The following is a 21,663-nucleotide window of genomic DNA, read 5'->3' on the forward strand; positions in this document are numbered from 1 at the left end:
GACAAGAAAGTACCTGGCTATTTCTGAACCATAAAGGATAAAAGAGGAAAATGTTATAGGGTCCAGGCAATTACCTCAACTTATCTGAAAAGAGAAAAGAATCAGGTTGGCATTACACTTCCCATCTAGTACTAGAAGCTACAAGCTAATGAAATAGGCTCCGTAGGACTGTGCCTTTTGAAGTGCTTCACCCGTTAAGGAAAAAGAAATTTTTCTAAGGCTAACCCCATCTGCTGAAAATATTCTAGAAAAGATGCTCTCCACATATAAGTGACCCAGGAGAGAATGGAATGGAAAAGTAGATAGAACTTTCAAATTAACAAAGGGAAAAATGGAAACCAGCAAAAATAAGAAAAGGCAAAAGAGGGAAGAAAATAGTCTATTTTCATTATTCTAGGATTCCATATTTGCAAATGCACTTACTTGTTAAATTTTCTTTGTAACCAAATCAATCAATATCTCAAAATGCAGTATGTATAGGGCATACCAGATGTACAGCCACTTTGGAAGACAGGGAGTTTCTTACAAACTAAACATACTCTTACCGTATGAACTTAATTGAACTCCTTAGTATTTACCTGAACAAGTTGAAAATTTATGTCCACATAAAAGCTGCACATGGATGTTTACTTGTAATTACCAAAACTTGGAAGCAACCACAATGTCCTTTAGTGGATGAATGGATAAAATAAACTGAAGTACATGAAGACAATAAGTATTCAGTGCTAAAAAAGAAATGAATCGTCAAGCGATGAAAAGATACGGAGGAAACTTAAAGCATATTACTAAGTGAAAGAAGCCAATCGGAAAAGGCTACACACTGGTATGATTCCAATTAGATGACATTCTGGAAAAGTTAAACTATGGGAAATAGTAAAAGATCAGTAGTTTCTAGGGGTTGAGAGTTGAGAGGGAGGAATGAGTAGGTGGAGCACAGAGCATTTTTAGGGCAATGAAACTACTCTGTATGAAACTGTAATGGTGGATACATGTTATTACACCTTTTTCCAAACCCATAGAATGTACAACACCCAGAGTGAACCCCAATGTAAACTATGGACTTTGGGTGACAATGATGTGTCAGTATAAGTACATCACTTGTAATCGACATGGCACTCTCGTGCCGGATGTTGATAGTAGGGGAGGCTGTGTGTGTAGGGAGACAAGGCGTATATAAAAACTCTTTGTGGGGCACCTGCGTGGCTCAGTCTCTTGAGCGTCTGACTCTTGGTTTCAGCTCAGGTTCTGATCTCATGGGTCGTGGAATCGAGCCCTGCATGGGCTCCGCGCTCACTGGAGAGTCTGCTTGAGATTCTCTCCTCTACCCTTCCCCACACTCAAACTCTGTCTCTCTCTCTCTCAAATAAATAAATAAAATCTTTAAAAAAAATCTTTGTATATTTTTCCTTGGTCTTGTCTAATATTTGGAGAGGTTAATCCTGACAGGTTTACTTAAAGCGCCTCCCTACCTCAAGCCCTGCTTTCCCCGCCCATGTTAAAATGGGAAGCCCTTTTTCAACCAGAAAATAAAAACTAAAAAGATGCTGTATTTTCACCATAAATAGAAAATTAGATATAGTTAAAATAAGTAGAAGGTGGCAGAAAAAAATAAAAATCATAAAATCAAAATGAAGTTATTAAATTCCAGCTGCTATTGCCAGCAGGTGGCTAGGACCTAAGACCTGCTCAATCTGTTGTAAAGGAAGATCAAAGTCATTAGAGAAGCGTTAAAGGCCCGTGGGCACCAAACGGAGACCTTCTCTTCTACAGGATTAAAAAACCAAAAGGTCACTGCAAAGGAAAGTGCTCTTTCAGAGCCAGCTTCCATGTCCTTTGATGCTCTGCTCTTGTGTCACCTAAAATCCCTGGTGTTGGAACTCCAGCCCTTGAAAAATGCAGATTTAATCTAAACCTTGTTTCTCTCATTGGAAAGCCAGCCCCTGGAAAAAGGGGTGCCTCGTGCAAAGTCAAACAGCTGTGTGGTAGTAGGTCCTTACTGAGGCACCAGGCTGGCTCTGCCTGAAGAAGCAGGATTCTCTCTAGACGTTTTAAAGAAGAAACAAAATCAGGAGATGACGTTCAGTTCTATTCTTTGCTGGTCGTGGAAAATAACCCCTTGTTCCTTTCCTTTCAGTCACTTAGAAAAATAATCTCATTTATATGAAAATTAAAATAGATGTTCAGGGGGTAGCAGGGAATATATAAAGGTCCTAGGAGGAGAAAAATATTCACCACGAAACCATTTCAAATGCTTTGTCTTGTTTCTCAGGGCGGGGAAGGAATTTAAGAATAGAACTCACGGAAACAAGAGTTCCAAATGGAAGGGAGCAGCGGTGGGTAATTATAATGTGATGGGTAATTATGGTTTTCCAGGAAGTGCCTAAATTACAGGGCAGGTGTCATTTCCATGTTGCTTCCTCCTGCGAAAAATAATGCAAGCCAAAAAATTGACGTCTGGCTGGTAGGCCTTTGAAACCTGCACACACCTTGTCCAAGGCAAGGCAGCTTTGTGTCAGGGACTCCCGGCTGCCCCGCTCTTTCCTTCAGCCCGTGTCACCCGGCGTGAGGGGCGGCTGTCAGTGCCTTCTCCCCCTCCCCGACCGCTCTCTATAGTGAAGGTGGCACTGTTCGCCAGGCTCCCCCCTGCCTTCTCTGTGGCTCTAAGAGAGGTGAAATGGCGAGAAAGTCAACACTGATGAGGTCACGGAGAATGGGTAGCCGTGAAACAGCAGATTCTGTTTCCCTTCTCCTCTGTACAAAGGCAACCTTTCATTCCCCTGGAAAAATCCACCGTGGGCCCTCACGAAGAAATGGTCTTTCCCCAGGACTCCTGTTTACTTAGCCCTCACCCAGGAGGCCAGGACTGGCTGACATAAATGCCACCCTTTTTAAGGCACACTGACCTCAAATTGGCAAAGTGGAGAAACGAGAGTTTGTGTGAGGGGGGCCCACAGGGAAGGTCCGTGGAACTTTCCTGCAGCATCTTGACTGTAACAACAGCAGCTGTTTCACACGGTTGTCTTGATGCGGGGACATTTTGACTCAGTCTGAAACCCAGCTATTAAACTTTAGGCTGAAAAAAAAAAAAAAAAAGGCCAAGTACACAGACATTCCTATCCTAGTCCTGAGCCTCCTTGGCTGGGGTGAGGATCTTATCAGGCGTGATAAGATTCTGTTTCGCAAACTGATGATTTTAGAAAGTGTCAAGAAGGTGGCGTCAGAGTGGCCACATTAAAACATCCAGCCTCTCATCTAGCCCCACTCTTGCCCCTTTTGTCACAGTGCCTTCTACGTTGGTTTTTGGCCCAGCCCCAGCACAACCTCCTGAGGGGCAGGCACCCATTCTTCTGAGTCCCCAGCAGGAATAGCTGCTCGGTGTGTGCTCACTTGACTAATAGAAGAAAATGTGCTAAGTTCAGAGGGGACTTTCCCACATTTCTGAAAAGCAAAGATAATGAGCGAAGAAAAGATTTCTAGACCGGCGGTTTGGTTTCTTCAAACTCGTTGACCGCAATCTATAATAAAAAAAAAGCATTTTGTATCGCAACCCAGTGTAGTATAATTAGACACACACCCTCGCACACTTGATACAAAAAATTTTTTTTAATATTTTATTTATTTATTTGACAGAGAGAGACACAGCGAGAGAGGGAACACAAGCAGGGGGAGGGGTACAGGGAGAAGCAGGCTTCCCGAAGAGCAGAGAGCCCGACGTGGGACTCGATCCCAGGACCCCGGGATCATGACCCGAGCCGAAGGCAGCCGCTTAACTGACTGAGCCACCCAGGCGTCCCCGGATACAAAAATTTAATGACATAAAACTTACATTCACTATGTGCAAAGCACTTGGCTGTTTTCTATTCTAGGCTATTTTGTTTTCTATTTCCTTTTTAAAAATGCTTGAAAATTCTGCTTTCAGTTGATTTGATGAACACCTAGGGAATGGTGACCCACAGTATGAAAAAGCCACTCTTGACCCTTGCTGCACCATTCCTGACAGTACTCAGCAGGGGGCCAGCCTTGTATATCACTGCTCATCCCTCATTCACCTCCTGGAAGGTGCCTAAGTAAGAAGGCATTGCACCTTGGGGGAGAGCTCCCTGCAGGGACATGGAGAGAGCCTGAGAGAGGACAGCAGGCCACTCTTGGGCCACCCAAAACCCCTCTGGCCATGGCTCTGCTCTCCTGTCTGCAGCCCCTTCCTTCCTGCCATATCCCCTAGGTGCTCTTATCTCGGCACTCAGCCTTGCCCCCACTGTGGTCCCACCCCTCAGTCCCTGATTTTCTTTGGAACACTTCAGTGAGGTGTAATCGACATGTAAAGTCTATACATATTTAACATTTACAACTCAATGAGTCTGGGGCTAAGTTTCCACCTGTGAAACCATCACCACCAAGGCCATAGACATGTCAATCACCTTCCAAAGTTTCCTCTTGCCCCTTTATTATTACTATTATTGTTGTTGTTGTTGTTACTATTATGTGTGCGGTCAGAACACTTAACATTAGTTCTGCCTCTTAATTTTAAGCAATACAGTATTTTTTTTTTTAAGATTTTATTTATTTATTTGACAGAGAGAGACACAGCGAGAGAGGGAACACAAGCAGGGGCAGTGGGAGAGGGAGAAGCAGACTCCAGGCTGAGCAGGGAGCCTGATGAGAGACTTGATCCCAGGACCCCAGGATCATGACCTGAGCCGAAGGCAGACGCTAAACGACTGAGCCACCCAGGTGTCCCAGCAATACAGTATTGTTAGCTATAGGCACTATGCTGTACAGTACATCTCCAAAACTTACTTATCTTGCACGCCTGACACTTTGTACACTTTGACCATCTCCTCCTCATTACCTCTGCCCTCTCAATCCCTGGCAACCACCATTTTATATTCTGCTTCTATGAGTTTGACTATTTTAGATTCTACGTAGAAGTGAGATCATGCAGTATTTGTCTTCCTGTGTTTGACTTATTTCAGTTATAATAACCTCAAAGTTCATTGTATTAGTCAGGGTTCTTCGGAGAAACAGAACCAACATGATACATAACTATCTATCTCTATATACCAACATGATATATATATGGAGAGAGAGAAATAAGAGGACATTTATTATAGGAACTGACTCCCACTGTTAGGGAGGCTGAGAAGTCCCACAATCTGCCATCTGCAAAGCAGAAACTGGGAAAGCTGGTGGCATAATTCAGTTCAAGTCTAAAGGGCTGAGAACCAGGGGACCACTGGTGTAAGTCCAGAGAACCAAGGGGCTCCCAGGTCTGAGGGCAGGAGAAGATGGGTGTCTCAGCTGAAGAAGAGAGAGCCTATTGGCCCTTCCCTCACCTTTTTGTTCCAACTGGGCCCTCGATTCGATGGATTGAATGATGCCTGCCCCACGTGGGTGAGGGTTGACCTCTTTACCGAGTCTACTGAATCAAATGCTAATCCCTTCTGGAAACACTCTCACAGGCATATCCAGAAATAATTTTTGCCCGGCCATCTGGGCATCCCTTAACCCAGTCAAGTGGACGCATAAAAGTAACCATCACATCCATACATGTTGTTGCAAATGGCAGGATTTCCTTCTTTTTTTTCTTTTAAGGCCAAATAATATTCCATTGTATGTACACGCCACATTTTCTTTATCCACTCATCAGTCAGTGGATATTTAGGTTGTTTCCATTGCTTAGCTATTATGACTCTCAGCCCCTGATTTAGCCTATCCAAGCCCACAGGGCCCCATGTGACAAAGGGCCTGATGAGCTGGACTTTGGACTAGAATATTCCTGCCACTACATGTGGAAAATGGGGGAAGATAGAATTTGGTGCCCACGTCCTCTGGATAAGGTCCAACTGTTGTGAAGGAGATACTGTTTTAGCACTTCAAAGCTAAAAGAGATTTGAGCCATCATCTACTTGAAGCCTTCCTTTTTTTAAAAAGATTTTATTTATTTATTTATTTATTTATTTATTTATTTTGAGCGGGGGGGGAGGGGCAGAGGGAGAGAGAGGATCTCAAGCAGACTCCTCGCTGAACACGGACCCAACACGGGGCTTGATCTCATGACCCTGAGATCATGACCTGAGCTGAAACCAAGAGTTGGATGCTTAACCAACTGAGTCATCCAGGCAGCCCTTGAAGGCTTCATTTTACAGACAAGAAGGTTGAGGCTCAGGGTCTCCCCCAGATCTTCACGTTCCAGCAGCGTGTGCTCGCCTAACATTGCAGAGCTTCTCCTAGCCCCATCTGGGCTGGGCAGGCCGCTAGCACGGGGCCCTGTCTGGGGCACTCACACCACCGGTGGTTGTCCGACCTTGGGCAAAGCTATTTTAGCCTCCATGACCCCAGCATACCGATCCGTAAAAATGGGGATAATAATCCCTGTCAGAAACGGTTGTAACCCTGATAATTTTATTCACTGATTCATTGAACAAACATTTATTAAATTATGAACTATTATATGCCAAGCTCTGTTCTAGATGCTAGGAAAACAGCAATGAATAAATAAGAAATCTAGAATCTGTCATCATGGGACTTATGTTCTACTGGGGGAGACAGTTAATAAGCAAATCAATAGGTACACATATAAGCTAATATTCAGAAGTGATAGGGCTATAAAAAATGAAAGGGGGGAGAGAGATTGATTGAAGGAAAGCACTTGGTAAATTTTACAGCACCAAAAAACTGCCGCTCCCCTTGCTTGTGTTCTCTCTCTGTGTCAAATAAATAAATAAAATCTTTAAAAAAATAACAAGGAAAGAAAATTATATTTTTTTCACTTGTAGATATGTACTCTGTTTCATTGTACTCTGTCACTTAATTATGAATAGCTCCAGGTGTGAGTTGCCTGTCTAGTCTGTTTAGAGTTCAAGGTCGGAATGTCCTTGATGAGTTCTGCTTGAGGTTTCAGAGGGACAGCTTACTTTTTCTGGAGGAGGAGAGTCTAAACCAACCTCCCTTCTTTGGCAAAGCCTCCTTTTTGTCTTTTTTTTTTCTCCTCCTAGAACTCAAATCTCAAGCCCCTCTCTGGGGCAGGCACCTACGATCTATCTCTGAGCAAGGCTGGGAGCTGGCCCTGGAGGTCATGTAGGGATGAGAAAGAGGGAGTTCGCAGGGAGACCTTGCAACCAGAAGCTCTACTGTCAGGTCCAGCTCAGCCTTTTCCCACCAGTATGACCCAGACCTCGGTTTCTCCCTTTGTAAACTGAGGGGTCTGGAGCAGATCAGCATTCCCCCAAACGTTATGCGCGTACAGCAGTCCCATGAGATGCTCTGGGGACAATGGTAAGCCCAGTAAGTTTGCCAACTGCTGGTGCCTCTAGGAGCAATGGGAGAAGGCCTGCAGGGGGGTGGGGGTGGGGGGTCGGGGAGAAGGTGAGCGGCGCTGTGTTGCCCCCGGCCGGGGCATTCTGCCCTAGCTGGGACCCAGTGCCCCTCACTGCTGGGTTCCGTCGGGAAGCTTTCTGGGAAGAGCCGGCTGTGGGCTTCTAAAGGCCTTTCCCATCAGAGAGGCCTGGGCTATGAGAACACCATCCTGGGGAAGTGAGGGTCTGAGCACCCCCGCGGACCTGTGGCCTGTGGTCGCCTCCCGCCCCCACGGCGCGGCTCTGGCCGACTTCTCTGCGGGCCGGTGGTTAAGTGGGGAGACGCGTCTGCGTGCACAGCCTCTGCTGGTCCGGCCGCAGCCGTGAGCAAGCGGGCGTCCCACTGCCCGGGGCCTCTCACACGCGGCCGGACGGGCCTCTCTCGCACCCCCCCCCAGATCCCCCAGAATCCCCGGGGGCAAGTGAGACTCACCGCCAGGCTCAGGCTACACGACGGAGGGGCGGGGCCGCCTCGCCCGGGGCGGGGCCCTGTCAGGGTCGCTGGCAAGGACCTCTTCTGGCTTCCGGAACCGGAAGAGGGGCAGGATTGTGGCAGCAGGTAGCGCGAGTCTCTGGTTCCCTTCCTTCTCCTTCCGGTTCCCCTCTGGTCTACGGTTTCCTCCTTCCAGAAAGAGATGACAAATGAACCCTCCTTGGTGAAGGAGAGAAAGGACCGCGCACCAAGCTCCCCATGACTGAGACAGTGGTGGTGAAGGTCAGTCAGGGAGGGACAGTGACCTCAGCCTGAGCATGTGCGCTGTCAGGGCCTGGGAGCCCAGCTGGCACGGCAAGCAGGAGACGGCGGGAAGTCTGGCTGGAGTGTAGACTGAGTCATCTCAGCACGGCTGAGTCCAGGGTAGTCACGCCTGTGAGTGATGAGCACCTTGAGGAAAGACAACGTCACTGACGTGTCTGGAAGGTGAATCAGGAAGCCACAGAACAGAGGTCTCTGCATTCCCGGGGAAGGCTTCCTCTTACTGCCTGGTTCTGATAGGTTTTCTCCCCCCAGTGACCTCAAAGGAATGATAGCTTTGCAATTGACCTCTCTGGCAAAATGAGCTGGTGTGTCTCAGAGCTCCAAAGGGCGGAAATTGTGGGGTTTCAGAGGCTGACAGCCCTTCTCTTTTTCCCTCCTTCCCTTTCTGTCTCTCCTTTTCTCCTTCCTCCCTCCGTTCCTTCCTTCCTTCCTCCCTCCCTCCTTTCTTCTTTCTGTCCATCCTTCTTTCGTCCCTTCTTTCCTTCCCTCCTGCCTTCCTGCCTTCCTCCCAGCATGTCTATATTCATTTCACAAATATTTACTGGACAACTGCTATGTGCCAAGCAGCGTGGACTGGGGACACAGTGGTGAATGAGACACAGATGGTCTCCGCTGTCATACATCCTGTGGTCTAGGGTGGAAGAAGGATACCAAACAATCACGAGTGATTCCCTGCAATTTGAACCTAGTCCAGGGCCTCTGAATGCACCTAACAGAGGTCTTGGCAGGACCCAGAGGGCCAGGGAGGGCTTCCTTGAGGACAGTGCAGTTAGGATGAGACAGTAGGATGGGAAGTTCACCAGGGAAGAACATTCCAAGCAGAGGGGATGGAGGAAGTGGAGAGCTCGACGACTTTGAGAAACAGGTATAAGTGTGGCCTGAGCGGGGGATGGGGTAGGGAGTGAAGGGCTGAGGCAGGATTCAGGTCAGCCAGGACCTGGGAGGCTGTGTTGAGGATCCGGAGCTCTATCCTCAGAGCCCTTCTTAGGCAGAGATGGGTGGAGGATTGGTCCCCATGGGCCCTGCAGGGGTTGTGAGATTCTTCTCATGGAGTGTTCTGATCCCCCCACTATCAGTCACACCGCATAAGGTCAGGGAGCGGCTCAGGACCACACATCCTGCTGTAGGAGGCTGGCTTCTAGGCGTCATCCTGCCCAGACCCCCCGTGGGTGACTGTGGGCAAGTGCTTTCTGTTCCCCTCACTGTTTCTAAGGAGGAACAATAGTAGTGGCTGCTGGGGAGACTTTTGCTTTTTTAAATGGACAGTCCAGGCCCAGAGGGAGGCTGCTAATCCCCCCCTTCCAAGCCAGAAAACCCTGGGGTCACAGTAACATAGCAGCCTGTTTGTTGTGAGGTGGCACCTTATGCTAGGAATGGGAAAAATCCCAAGGAAGAATCAGGAAGTTCACAGATACTTTGATATAGTGGAAGGAGTCCAAGCTTTGGAAGCAGAAAGACTTGGATGTGCATTTTGGATCTGCCACTAGCCATGTGGCCTTGGACAAATCACTTAGCGTCTCTGAGCCTCATGTGCTCATCTGTAACTAGGGGACTATTGCAACAAGATACCCTCATCCTGCTCTATAAGGATTACTGATGGTGGTTGTAAGATGTTCAGCACAGCGGAAGTCGCCTCTCGGTATTTGGCTGAGGTAGGAAATGTTTAAACCTTCCTAGAGAGGTGGCTTTTCACTTGTGAAAAAGGAGAAGCCTCATTTGCCATCACTGCTCAATAACAGTCCTTTGTGAGTCAAGCTGTCACTGCTAAGACATCCTACCTTTTGTCTCTCTACATGGCAACTGGACCCCATCTCCCTTGGTCTGACTGAAGCTGAGCCTGGCAGTATCAGGGCAGAGAGAGAAGTACCCAGACCCCTGGCCACTTATTTGACCTCACCCCTAGTTCCCATGAAAGAGATCACAGGGGACATGCAACACTGGTCTTGCTGAAACAGCAGGTCAGCGGCCTGGGCCAAACTGTCACACACAGGCACAGTTGTCCCTTTCCCCATCCCTGTTCTTGGGCCACACACCAAGGCCTATCACATCAGGCACGAACCCTTCCGAGGACCAGGGCAGGAGAGACCAACCCGGTTTCTTGGGCTACACACACACACACACACACATGCGTGCGCACGTACACACACACGGATGTAACACATAATTATGTAACACACATACACAGATGCATAAGGTGACCCCAAGCCCAGAGATACCCAGATACTTGAGCACATATAATGTTGTTTAATTTTTCCATTCGGTCTCCTATCTGAACAAGGATGGTAATAAAAGGGTAATGTTGTCAGATTGTCACAATTATACATAAGGTATGTGGAACGCTGCCTGACCCAGAGTAAGCACTCAGTTTTTGCTAGCTATGATTTATTACACCTGGAAATCCTCACAGGACACAGACAGATATGGGAACACAAATATACCCAGACCCAGCAGGATCAGATCCCAGGTGCACACATACCTCACTTCTGCCCACAGACAGAACGTGCAGGTGCCCATTGAAGGGACGCCCACTGGTGGCCAGTGTGGTAGGGCTCACGTGGTTTGGCCTTGGCTGAGTTAGGCCTGATCACTTTCAGCCTCACTGCAGCCAAGGGAATGAAATTGCTCTGTACATTCAAATGAGCAAGGTTTTGAGATGGAGCATAGAGGGAGGGTGTGCGGAGAGGCAGGAAACTGGACCTGAGAGGTCAAAGCCTCTTCTAAAAAGGGCAGATAGCATCTTCTAAGCTGTCTTATGGCTGGGCCTGCAGTGTAGACCCCACCCACCTCTGACACTCGAGTGGAAGGTGTTTTGCTAGCAACACCAGACATGACAGGTATTTGGAGATGATCAAAGAAAGGGGGCTGTGTCCCACATCTGAGTTAAGGTGCCACTGGCCACACTCAGAGGCAAGAGAAAAGAGAGGTGGAATTCAGTGAGAGCAGGAATTAGAGCCAGCGGACCAGGAGAGAGGGAAGCGATCCGAGGCCACTGGAAGATACCATCATAAAATGGGTGTCGGAGCCATTACAATGGCTGGGGGTACAGGACCCTCCAGGTGGCCAACTTCTGGATAATAAGCAGCGGAAATATGAGCACTTATGTCTAGCTCTCTTTAAAACAATATCCCCACCTGCTGAGGGAGGCTGGAGGGAGGGATGTGGGAATTGTGTGGGTTTGGTAAGGGAAGGCTCAGTGAAAAGTGGGTGTGGGGCAGAGCAAAAGCTGTGTTGTGGTCAACTTGAAGGCAGTGTGGGGTATATCTTGAGGGAAGTCCTCTAGGAACTTTCTCTGCAGTTCATCAAGAGATTTCCTGTGACCACACACTGATTATATTTAAGAGGAGTCTGTGAGTGGCTCTCAGATGATTAGTCCTTATCATCTTTCTTTCAAGGAGGAAGCTACCCGTTAACACTGTGATTGACACACAAGGACTCTGGACGGCAGGGGAATTTAAGGAGGAGATGGATTGCTTTTGAAGAAAAGGTGGCCATCTGGATGGTGCAGGTGCAAGGTAGCTGGGCTGCAAGGTGGCAGATGGTTTGGTCCTCTGAAGACAAATTAGGGAACCCGCATGATGACAGATGGGCAGATGTTGGGTCGTTGTGAAAGGGGTTTGTCCAGGTGAAACAGATTTTTTTTTTTCTCTTTAAATTTGAGCTGAGCAGAAGGATTTCATCACTATTTATTAACTGCCTTTCAAACTTTGCCCACAAACACAGTTGGAATCTCTTTACGGCAGATTAGTTTGGAAAATATCTCAAGCAATAGAAAGAAGAGAAAGGAGAGGCTCTGCAGATCTATCATCCCTTACCTGAAATTCCAAAAGGTAAGAAAGCACTGAAAACTTTTAAGTTTATTTTGTGAACTTATTTTTAAGTAATCTCTATACCCAGTGTGGGGCTTGAACTTAAAACCCTGAAATCAATAGTTGTACGCTTTACCAATTGATCCAACCAGCCACCCCTGAAAGCTTTAAATTTTTTTTTTTTAAAGATTTTATTTATTTATTTGACAGAGAGAGACACAGCGAGAGAGGGAACACAAGCAGGGGGAGTGGGAGAGGGAGAAGCAGGCTTCCCATGGAGCAGGGAGCCCGATGCGGGGCTCGATCCCAGGACCCTGGGATCATGACCTGAGCTGAAGGCAGACGCCCAACAACTGAGCCACCCAGGTGCCCCTGAAAGCTTTAAATTTTTAAAAAACTCATGTGGCAGCAAAACCTGACCTAGTTGACCTGAAGCTCTTTGTCATCTTTATCCCATGTAATGGAAATGTTTTGGTGCAGAAATATTGATGCGTTTGACTATTAAGTACTGCCTCCAGACTCCACTGGGCTTTATACAACGTGGGTAATGTGCACTTGATTACCTACCTAAAATCCAAAGAGTTTTGGATTCTGAAACACATTGGGCCCCCAGGGTTTATGGATGGGTCCTGCCCACCTTCAGGGACAATTGAGAATGAATGTTCGGAAGGCTGCCAGGTGGTGAGTCTGCTTGTGCTGCCTAAGTGCAAGTAAGAGAGCCAGAGAGGTTCCAAGGGAAAGCTGCAGCTTTTTGTATGGGTACACCTGGGGTGGGGGGCGCTGGGGTATGCCTGGGCAGGGGGAGGCTGGGGTATGCCTGGGGAGGGGGCTGGGGTATGCCTCGGGAGGGGGGAGCTGGGGTATGCCTGGGCAGGGGGAGGCTGGGATATGCCTGGGGAGGGGGGCTGGGGTAGGCCTGGGGAGGGGGGAGCTGGGGTACGCCTGGGCAGGGGGGTGCTGGGGTATGCCTGGGGAGGGGGCAGCTGGGGTATGCCTGGGCAGGGGGAGGGGTAGCTGGGATAAGCCTGGGGAGGGAGGGGGGAGTACATGTCTAGGCTGGTTCCACTGGACTTAGGATGTGAAATGAACTAAGAGGGAGAGAAGCCCTTAGAAAAGCCATTCTCCTGGATGAAATAATACTTTGTAATAGAGCCAATAAGGAAAACATTTTTGATGGCTATCTTTGTAAAGGACCCATTCAATTAGGCCCACCTGCAAAGCCACTCCCCTCTTTTCAAAACACATTTCAGAAACCTGGGGTGTGACTTTGCTGTCACTTGACTCACTTTTCTTGTCTCCATCAGGCAGGTCCCGGTCCCATAGCCCCTGCAGGCTCCCTTGTGGGAGAGCAAGGAAGAGGAGGGCTGAGGTGGGAGGAAACCGAGCCGGTAGGATGGACATAAGGAGGTTCCTCAGTCCCCATTGTCCCTGAGGCACTGGGAGCTTCCCTAGACAAGCAGCCACGCACGGAAGTGTTGGTGTCGCCCAGGACGGGGCATCAGGTAAGAGAAGGGGCCTCTGCAGAGGAAGGGCAAAGTCAAGGGCCCTGTTGGCTCAGAGCCTCCGAGCAGCCTAATGGGCTAGGCTAAGTAAGCCAATACACAGACACGTGCCCACAGAGTTCTCATAATAAAGGAGCAAACATTTCTGGGGCAATTTTTTTTTTTTTAAAGATTTTATTTATTTATTTGACAGAGAGAGAGATAGCGAGAGCAGGAACACAAGCAGGGGGAGTGGGAGAGCGAGAAGCAGGCTTCCTGCCGAGCAGGGAGCCCGATGTGGGACTTGATCCCAGGACCCTGGGATCATGACCTGAGCCGAAGGCAGACGCTTAATGACTGAGCCACCCAGGCACCCTCTGGGGCAATTTTTAAAAACAAGCTGTTTTCATTTAAAAAGAGATGGCTTGGGGTGCCTGGGTGGCTCAGATGGTTAAGCATCTGCCTTCGGCTCAGGTCATGATCCCAGGGTCCTGGGATCAAGCCCGGAGTCAGGCTCCCCTGCTCGGCGGGGAGTCTGCTTCTCCTTCTCCCTCTACTGCTCCCCCTACTTGTACTCTCGCACTCTTTCTGTCGAATAAATAAATAAAATCTTAAAAAAAAAAAAGGAAATGGCTCATGTGGAGTTTATGCAGAGAACCCTAAGTGACTTGCATCTTTAATAATGGTTTTGCCCCGAAAACAGAGGTGGATTTTAGTGATTTTTTGTTGATGTCACCAACAATAGAAGACCTTCAGTGAGGCTCCTGATCAGGGGATTCTGTGGGGGCCACCTTGAGCATTCATTTACAAGCACTTCCTGGGACAAAGAATGCAGAAGCCGGCCATGCCCAGTCTCCCACATAGGGCAGCACCTGTGAGGGAGGAAAGGCTAAGCCTGGGTGGGGGACCTGGAGTCCTCTCCACAGATGTGAAGAACTTCCAAAAGGAGAAGGAATCAGGGAACTGGGAGCAATGGGTGGAGTTCCCATAGTCACCTTCTGTCTGACTCCATTGAAGAAAGAATGCCACCTAATGATAGAATGGGCTATGGTGGTTGGGGAGGAATAATGCGCTCCTCATCCCTGGAGGGGCTTCAACAGAGGGTGGTACTCCTTGACAGGCATGCTGCAGAGGGGGCTTATGCCACACATGGGGGATCAAAACAAACAAGTTATTCTCATCAGGAAAGGAGGAGGGGGGATTCCAAATCTGAGGGCAGAGGGGGCAGAAAATTACTCTTGTCTTCTGGAGCCACTGCTCTGTCCCTCTCCCAAATCTGAGACCCAGTGTAGTTGAAGCCAGTGGGTAAGCATGTGCCTCCCGCTCTTGGGGAGGACAGGTTAAGGACCTCTGGACTGATGCTCCCACCTGGAGTACTGGGAGCAACAACAAATCCCTGGGTAACTGTAATGGCCTAGAGAAATACTGACCCAGAGCTTTCTAGGAGGGTTACAGCCCAGAAACGCAAGCTGAGCTCACGTTTGCAAAAAGGGGACCTTCCAAGGTAGCTGTTCTTCTCCTTGCAAGCAGGACCCCCAAACCTCACGAAACCACCTCACCTGATTACGGGGCTACTTCTGATTTGTAGGTGATAGAATACAAAAGACTGTGGTGTCAGCCAGTATTTAAAACCAGGAGAAATGTGGAACTATCTCATTTATGTCTTAATCTCTCCCTGCCTGTCGCCATGCCCAGCACAATCCAACAGAATTTTCTGCAATGATGGAAATGTTCTCTGCTGTCCAGTATGATAGCCATGAGTCACAGGTGGCTATTAAGCACTTGCCATGTGGCTGGTGTGAATAAGGAACTGAATTCTTTATTATATTTAATCTTTACTGATGTAATTTAGCCACGTATAGCTAAAGCCCACTATACTGCCCAGCACAGCACTAGACTATTCTTTGAGAGCTATAACTGTATTTTTAAAAAATCTTTGTATCTCCAGCTCCTTGTGTAATGCCCATAAGCAGAGATTCGATGAATAAGCAATGGCCGAAGGTGAGGAAGTTCTGGGAGGTTTCTAGAGAGGGCACGGCTGAAATCTGAACACTAAAGGGCTCTTTTTAGTAGCTTAATGGAGACAGAAAATCACAGGGAAATTATTGGCTGGTTCGTCTGCAGTTTTGTTCTCCTCAGTGGCCTTGGGAATTCCTGCCATTTTAACCCCAGTTCGATGCGTTTTGACAAATGTACACAAATGTGTAACCACCACCAAAATCACGATACAGAACATTTTCATCACCACAAAAAGTCCCCTTGTACCCGGGGTTGGTTTCATGGGTGTGCAAGCAGCGCGCTCACATGGGGGCTCGTGCTCAGGGGGGCCCCACACTTGCTTGACCCTTTTGTTGCCACTGCCTTAAAATTCTTACTGTTGGAACAAGGGGCTCCCTGTTTGCATTTTGCACTGGGCCCTGCAAATTATGTAGACTGTTCTGCTGGTACTCCTTTTGACCATCCCAACACTAGGCAACCACTGATCTGCTTTGTTGCTGTAGGTTGAATTTGTCTTTATTTTAGAGTTTCATATAAAATGGATTTGTAAAGTATGTACTCCTTTGAGTGTGATTTCTTTTAGAATAATGCTCTTGAGATTCAGTATGTGTGTGTGTGTGTGTGTGTGTGTGTGTGTGTGGTTAGCAGTAGTTTGTCCCTTTTTTATTACTGAGTAGTATTTTATTGTGTGGACATACCACATAAGTTTATCCATTCATCAGTTGATGGAGTTAGGTTGTTTACAGTATTTGTCTATTGTGAACAAAGGTGCTATAAACTTGTGTGTACAAATCTTTGTGCGGACACAGATTTTCATTTCTCTTGGGCAGATACCTGGGGATGGGATGGCTGGGTTATCGGATCAGTGTATGGCTAACTTTCAGAAACTCTCAAATTGTTTCCTAGAGCGCTCGTACCATTGAACGTTCCTACCAGCAATGTATGAGTCCCAGATGCTCCACATTTTTGTTAGTGCCTTGTATTGTCCGTCTTCTTAATGTGAACCATTCGAAAGGGTAGGCTGTAGGTTTTACTCTGCATTTCCTGGGTATAATGAGGTTGAGCCTCATTTCATGGCTTTTAACCATTTGTATATCTTCTTTTGTGGTTTCTGTCCAAACGTTTGCCCATATTTGTTTGTTTCCTTATTATTGAGTGTTAAAATATATTCTGGATGTAAGTCCTTTGTCAGATGTGTGTGTGTATTAATCAGATATATTTTCTCACATTCTGTGGATTGCCTTGTCCTTTCCTTAATAGTGTCTCTAAAAAAGAGAAGTATTTTTTAACTTTGATGAAGTCTAATTTAATATCTTTATTTTTTATGGTTTGTGCTTTTGGTATCCCGTCTAAGAAATTTCGCCTACCCCAAGTTTACAAAAATTTACTCTTTTTTTAAAAAAATTTTTTATTGTTATGTTAATCCCCATACATTATATCATTAGTTTTAGATGTAGGATTCCATGATTCATTGTTTGTGCATAACACCCAGTGCTCCATGCAGAACATGCCCTCTTTAATACCCATCACCAGGCTAACCCATCCTCCCACCCCCCTCCCCTCTAGAACCCTCAGTTTGTTTTTCAGAGTCCGTCATCTCTCATGGTTCGTCTCCCCCTCCGGTTTCCCCCCCTTCATTCTTCCCCTCCTGCTATCTTCTTCTTCTTTTTTTTTTTTCTTAACATATATTGCATTATTTGTTTCAGAGGTACAGATCTGAGATTCAACAGTCTTGCACAATTCACAGTGCTTACCAGAGCACATACCTTCCCCAGTGTCTATCACCCAGTCACCCCATCCCTCCCACCCCACCCCCCACTCGAGCAACCCTCAGTTTGTTTCCTGAGATTAAGAATTCCTCATATCAGTGGGGTCATATGATACATGTCTTTCTCTGGTTGACTTATTTCGCTCAGCATAATACCCTCCAGTTCCATCCACGTCATTGCAAATGGCAAGATCTCATTCCTTTTGATGGCTGTGTAATATTCCATTGTGTATATATATATATACCACATCTTCTTTATCCATTCATCTGTTGATGGACATCTTGGCTCTTTCCACAGTTTGGCTATTGTGGACATTGCTGCTATAAACATCGGGGTGCACGTACCTTTTCGGATCCCTACTTCTACAAAAATTTACTCTTAAGTTTTCTTTTAGAAGTTTTGTAGTTATTCTTTATCTTTAGGTCCATGATACATTTTGAGTCAGTTTTTGTGTATCACATGAGGTAAGAGTAAAGGTTCTTTTGCCCACCCTCCCTCTCTTCCTCCCCTCCTTCCTTCCTCCCTCCCTCCTTTCTCCTCTCCCTCCCTTCTTCCTTCCTTCCTTCCTTCTTTCCTTCCTTCCTTCCTCTCTCTTTCCCTATCATATCCAGTTTTTCCATCACTATTTTTCCAAAAAACTTCTCTTCCACCATTGAATTAGCTTTTCACTTCTGTCAAAAAACAATGGCCACATATGTGTGCATCCATTTCTTGATTCTCTCTTTTGTCCCACTGATTTATATGTTCTATCCTTATGCTAATACCACCTTGTCTTGATAAATTATAGTATTTAGTGAGTCTTGGAAGTCAGGTAACATAAGTACTCCACATTTGTTGTTTATAAAAATTGTCTTAATTATTTCAGGTCCTTTGCAGTCCCATATAAATTATAGAATCACACTGACTCTATAGATCAGTCTGGGGAGAATTGATTTCTTAATAAGACTCAGGTCTTCCAATTCATGTGCTCCCTCTCCATTTATTTACCTTCTTTAATTTTTGTCAGTAATGTTTTGTAGTTCCCAGTGCACAAGTCTTGTATATTTTTGGGGCTAAATTTATCCCTAAATAGATAATGCTTTTTTGATGGTACTGTAAATGGTATTATAAAATTTTTTTCTAATTGTTTATTACAACTATATAGAAATACATTTGATTTTTGTATATTGACTTTGAATTGTATGATGTAGAACTTATTACTTCTAGGAGCATTTTGTAGACTCACAATTATGTCATCGGAGAATAAATTCAGTTTTACTTTTAAAAAATTTTTATGAATTTTGTATTGTGGTAAAATATAACATAAAATTTACCATTTTATTCATTATTAAGTGTGCATTTCTATGGCATTAAGTACATTCACATTGTTGTGCAACCATCTCCAGAACTTTTCTGTCTTGCTCAACTGAAACTCTATGCGCATTAAACAATATAGTTTTCCTTCTTACTTTCCAATCTGTCTGCCTTTTATTTGTTTTGTCACTGGCTAGGACCTCCTGTACAATGCTGGGCACAAATGGTGAGAGCTGACATTTTTGCCTTGTCCCTGATCTTAGGTAGGAAGCAGTCCCTCTTTTACCACTACATATGGAGTTAGCTGTAGGTTCTTCATCATTGCCATTTACAAGTTGAGAAACTCCTCTCTGTTCCTAGTTCGTTGAGTGCTTCTACCACAAATACATGTGGAGTTTTGTCAAATGTTTTTGTTTGCTTTTTTGGTCCATTTTTTCATTTCCTGAGATGATCATATAGTTTTTCTCTTTTATGCTGTTAAAATGGTGAATTGTATTGGTTGATTTTGGGGGGGAGGGGCAGAGGAAGAGGGAGTGGGGATAGAGGGAAAGAATCTCAAGCAGACTCCCCACTGAGTGTGGAACCCAACAAGGGGCTCAATCTCAGGACCCTAAGACCATGACCTGAGCTGAAACCAAGAGTCGGATGGTCAACCAACTGTGCCACCCAGGCACCCCTGTATTGGTTGATTTTCTTTTCTTTTTTATTTTTATTAAAAAATTTTTTTAAAAGATTTTATTTACTTGACAGAGAGAGAGAGCACAAGCAAGGGGAGAGGGAGAAGCGGGCTCCTCCCCAATGCAGGGCTCCATCCCAGGACCCTGGGATCATGACCTGAGCTGAAAGCAGACGCCCAACTGATGGAACCACCCAGGCATCCCTGGTTGATTTTCAAACATCAACTTTCCATTCCTGGGAGAAACCCTACTTATTCATAGTTCATTATCCCTTTTAAATATTGCTGAACTCTTTCTACCATTTTGTTAGAGATTTTTGTGTCTCTATTTATGACAGATATTGGTCTGTAGTTTTCTTTTCTAATAATCTTGTATCTTTGCCAGGTTTTGGTAACAAGGTAACACTGCTCTCATAAAACAAGTTGGGAAATGTTCTTTTGTCTCTTTTATGAAGGAATTTATGTAGTACTAGTATTATCTCTTCCTAAGATGTTCAAAAGAATTCATCAGTGATGCCATTGAGGACTGGAATTTTCTTTATGGAAGAAGTTTATTTATAAATTCAATCTCTTTAGTAAGCATATGGCTATTCAGATATTTTAATTCTTCTGTTTCAGTTTTGGTCAGTTGTATTTTCAAATAATTTGTCCATTTCATTTAAGTTCTCAAATTTATTGGCATAGAGTTTTTCATGATATTTCCTTTTACCATTTTACTATCTATAGTGTTTGTAATGATGTGCTCTCTTGTACTCCTGATATTGGCAATTTGTGTCTTCTCTCTTTTCTTCTTGATCAGTTTAGCTGATCAGTCTAGCTAACAGTACATCAATTTTATTGATCTTTTAGAAACGTAGAGGTTTAAAAAAATTTGATGTTATTGTCCATTTTGACTGATTTTCACTCTTTCTACTTTGGGTTTAATTTGATCTTCATTTTTTTAGTTTTTTAAAGGAGAAGCTTGGATAATTGATTTTAGGTGTTTCTTCTTTTCTTCTTCTTCTTTTTTTTTAAAGTAGGCTCCATGCCATGGAACCCAATGTGGGGCTTGAACTCACAACCCTGAGATCAAGAGAGTCAGATGCTTAACTGACTGAGCCACCCAGGTGCCCCTAGACCTTTCTTATTTTTCTAATATAAGCTTATAAAGCTACTAATTTTTCTCTGAGTACTGCTCTAGCTGCATTGCACAAATTTTGATATGTTGTGTATTCATTTTCACCAACTTCAAAATATTGTCATGATTTCTTCTTTGTCCCATAGATTATTAAGAAGTTTTTTCTTTAATTTTCAAATATTTGGGGATTTTTTTTCTAGATACCTTTTTTTTTGGTCATTTAGAAAACATAGTTTTTCTTTTTAAAAAATTTTTTATTGTTATGTTAATCACCATACATTACATCATTAGTTTTTGATGTAGGGTTCCATGATTCATTGTTTGTGCATAACACCCAGTGCTCCATGCAGAACGTGCCCTCTTTAATACCCATTACCAGGCTAACCCATCCTCCCACCCCCTCCCCTCTAGAACCCTCAGTTTGTTTTTCAGAGTCCATCGTCTCTCATGGTTCGTCTACCCCTCCAATTTCCCCTGCTTCATTCTTCCCCTCCCACTACCTTCTTCTTCTTCTTTTTTTTCTTAACATATATTGCATTATTTGTTTCAGAGGTACAGATCTGTGATTCAACAGTCTTGCACAATTCACAGCACTCACCATAGCACATACCCTCCCCAATGTCTATGACCCAGCCACTCCATCCCTCCCACCACCCACACTCGAGCAACCCTCAGTTTGTTTCCTGAGATTAAGAATTCCTCATATCAGTGAGGTCATATGATACATGTCTTTCTCTGGTTGACTTATTTTGCTCAGCATAACACCCTCCAGTTCCATCCACGTCACTGCAAATGGCAAGATCTCATTCATTTTGATGGCTGCATAATATTCCATTGTATATATGTACCAAATCTTCTTTATCCATTCATCTGTCACTGGACATCTCAGCTCTTACCACAGTTTGGCTATTGTGGACATTGCTGCTATAAACATCGGGGTGCACATACCCCTTCGGATCCCTACATTTGTATCTTTGGGGTAAATACCCAGTAGTGCAATTGCTGGGTCGTAGGGTAGCTCTATTTTCAACTTTTTGAGGAACCTCCATACTGTTTTCCAGAGTGGCTGCACCAGCTTGCATTCCCACCAACAGTGTAGGAGGGTTCCCCTTTCTCCACATCCCTGCCAACATCTGTCCTTTCCTGACTTGTTAATTTTAGCCATTCTGACTGGTGTGAGGTGATATCTCACTGAGGTTTTGATTTGGATTTCCCTGATGCCGAGCAATGTTGAGCACTTTTTCATGTGTCTGTTGGTCATTTGGATGTCTTCTTTGGAAAAATGTCTGTTCATGTCTTCTGCCCATTTCTTGATTGGATTATTTGTTCTTTGGGTGTTGAGTTTGATAAGTTCTTTATAGATTTTGGATACTAGCCCTTTATCTGATATGTCATTTGCAAATATCTTCTC

General features: G+C 45.3%; 1 long non-coding RNA gene across 1 annotated transcript in view; it reads left to right on the top strand.

The window, feature by feature from the left end:
- LOC118003922 overlaps nt 1-13,439 on the top strand; it is a 39,675-nt gene extending 26,236 nt beyond the window's left edge. Inside the window, exons 2-4 of the long non-coding RNA XR_004677454.1 lie at nt 11,505-11,734; nt 11,833-11,939; nt 13,223-13,439. This is a non-coding gene — a long non-coding RNA (uncharacterized LOC118003922). The remainder of the gene's footprint in view (nt 1-11,504; nt 11,735-11,832; nt 11,940-13,222) is intronic.
- Nucleotides 13,440-21,663: the final 8,224 nt, after the last annotated feature.

The sequence above is a fragment of the Mirounga leonina genome, unplaced genomic scaffold (genome assembly GCF_011800145.1).
Source record: "Mirounga leonina isolate KUSES-001 unplaced genomic scaffold, KU_Mleo_1.0 Mir_115, whole genome shotgun sequence".
In the NCBI taxonomy this organism is placed as follows: Eukaryota; Metazoa; Chordata; class Mammalia; order Carnivora; family Phocidae; genus Mirounga; species Mirounga leonina.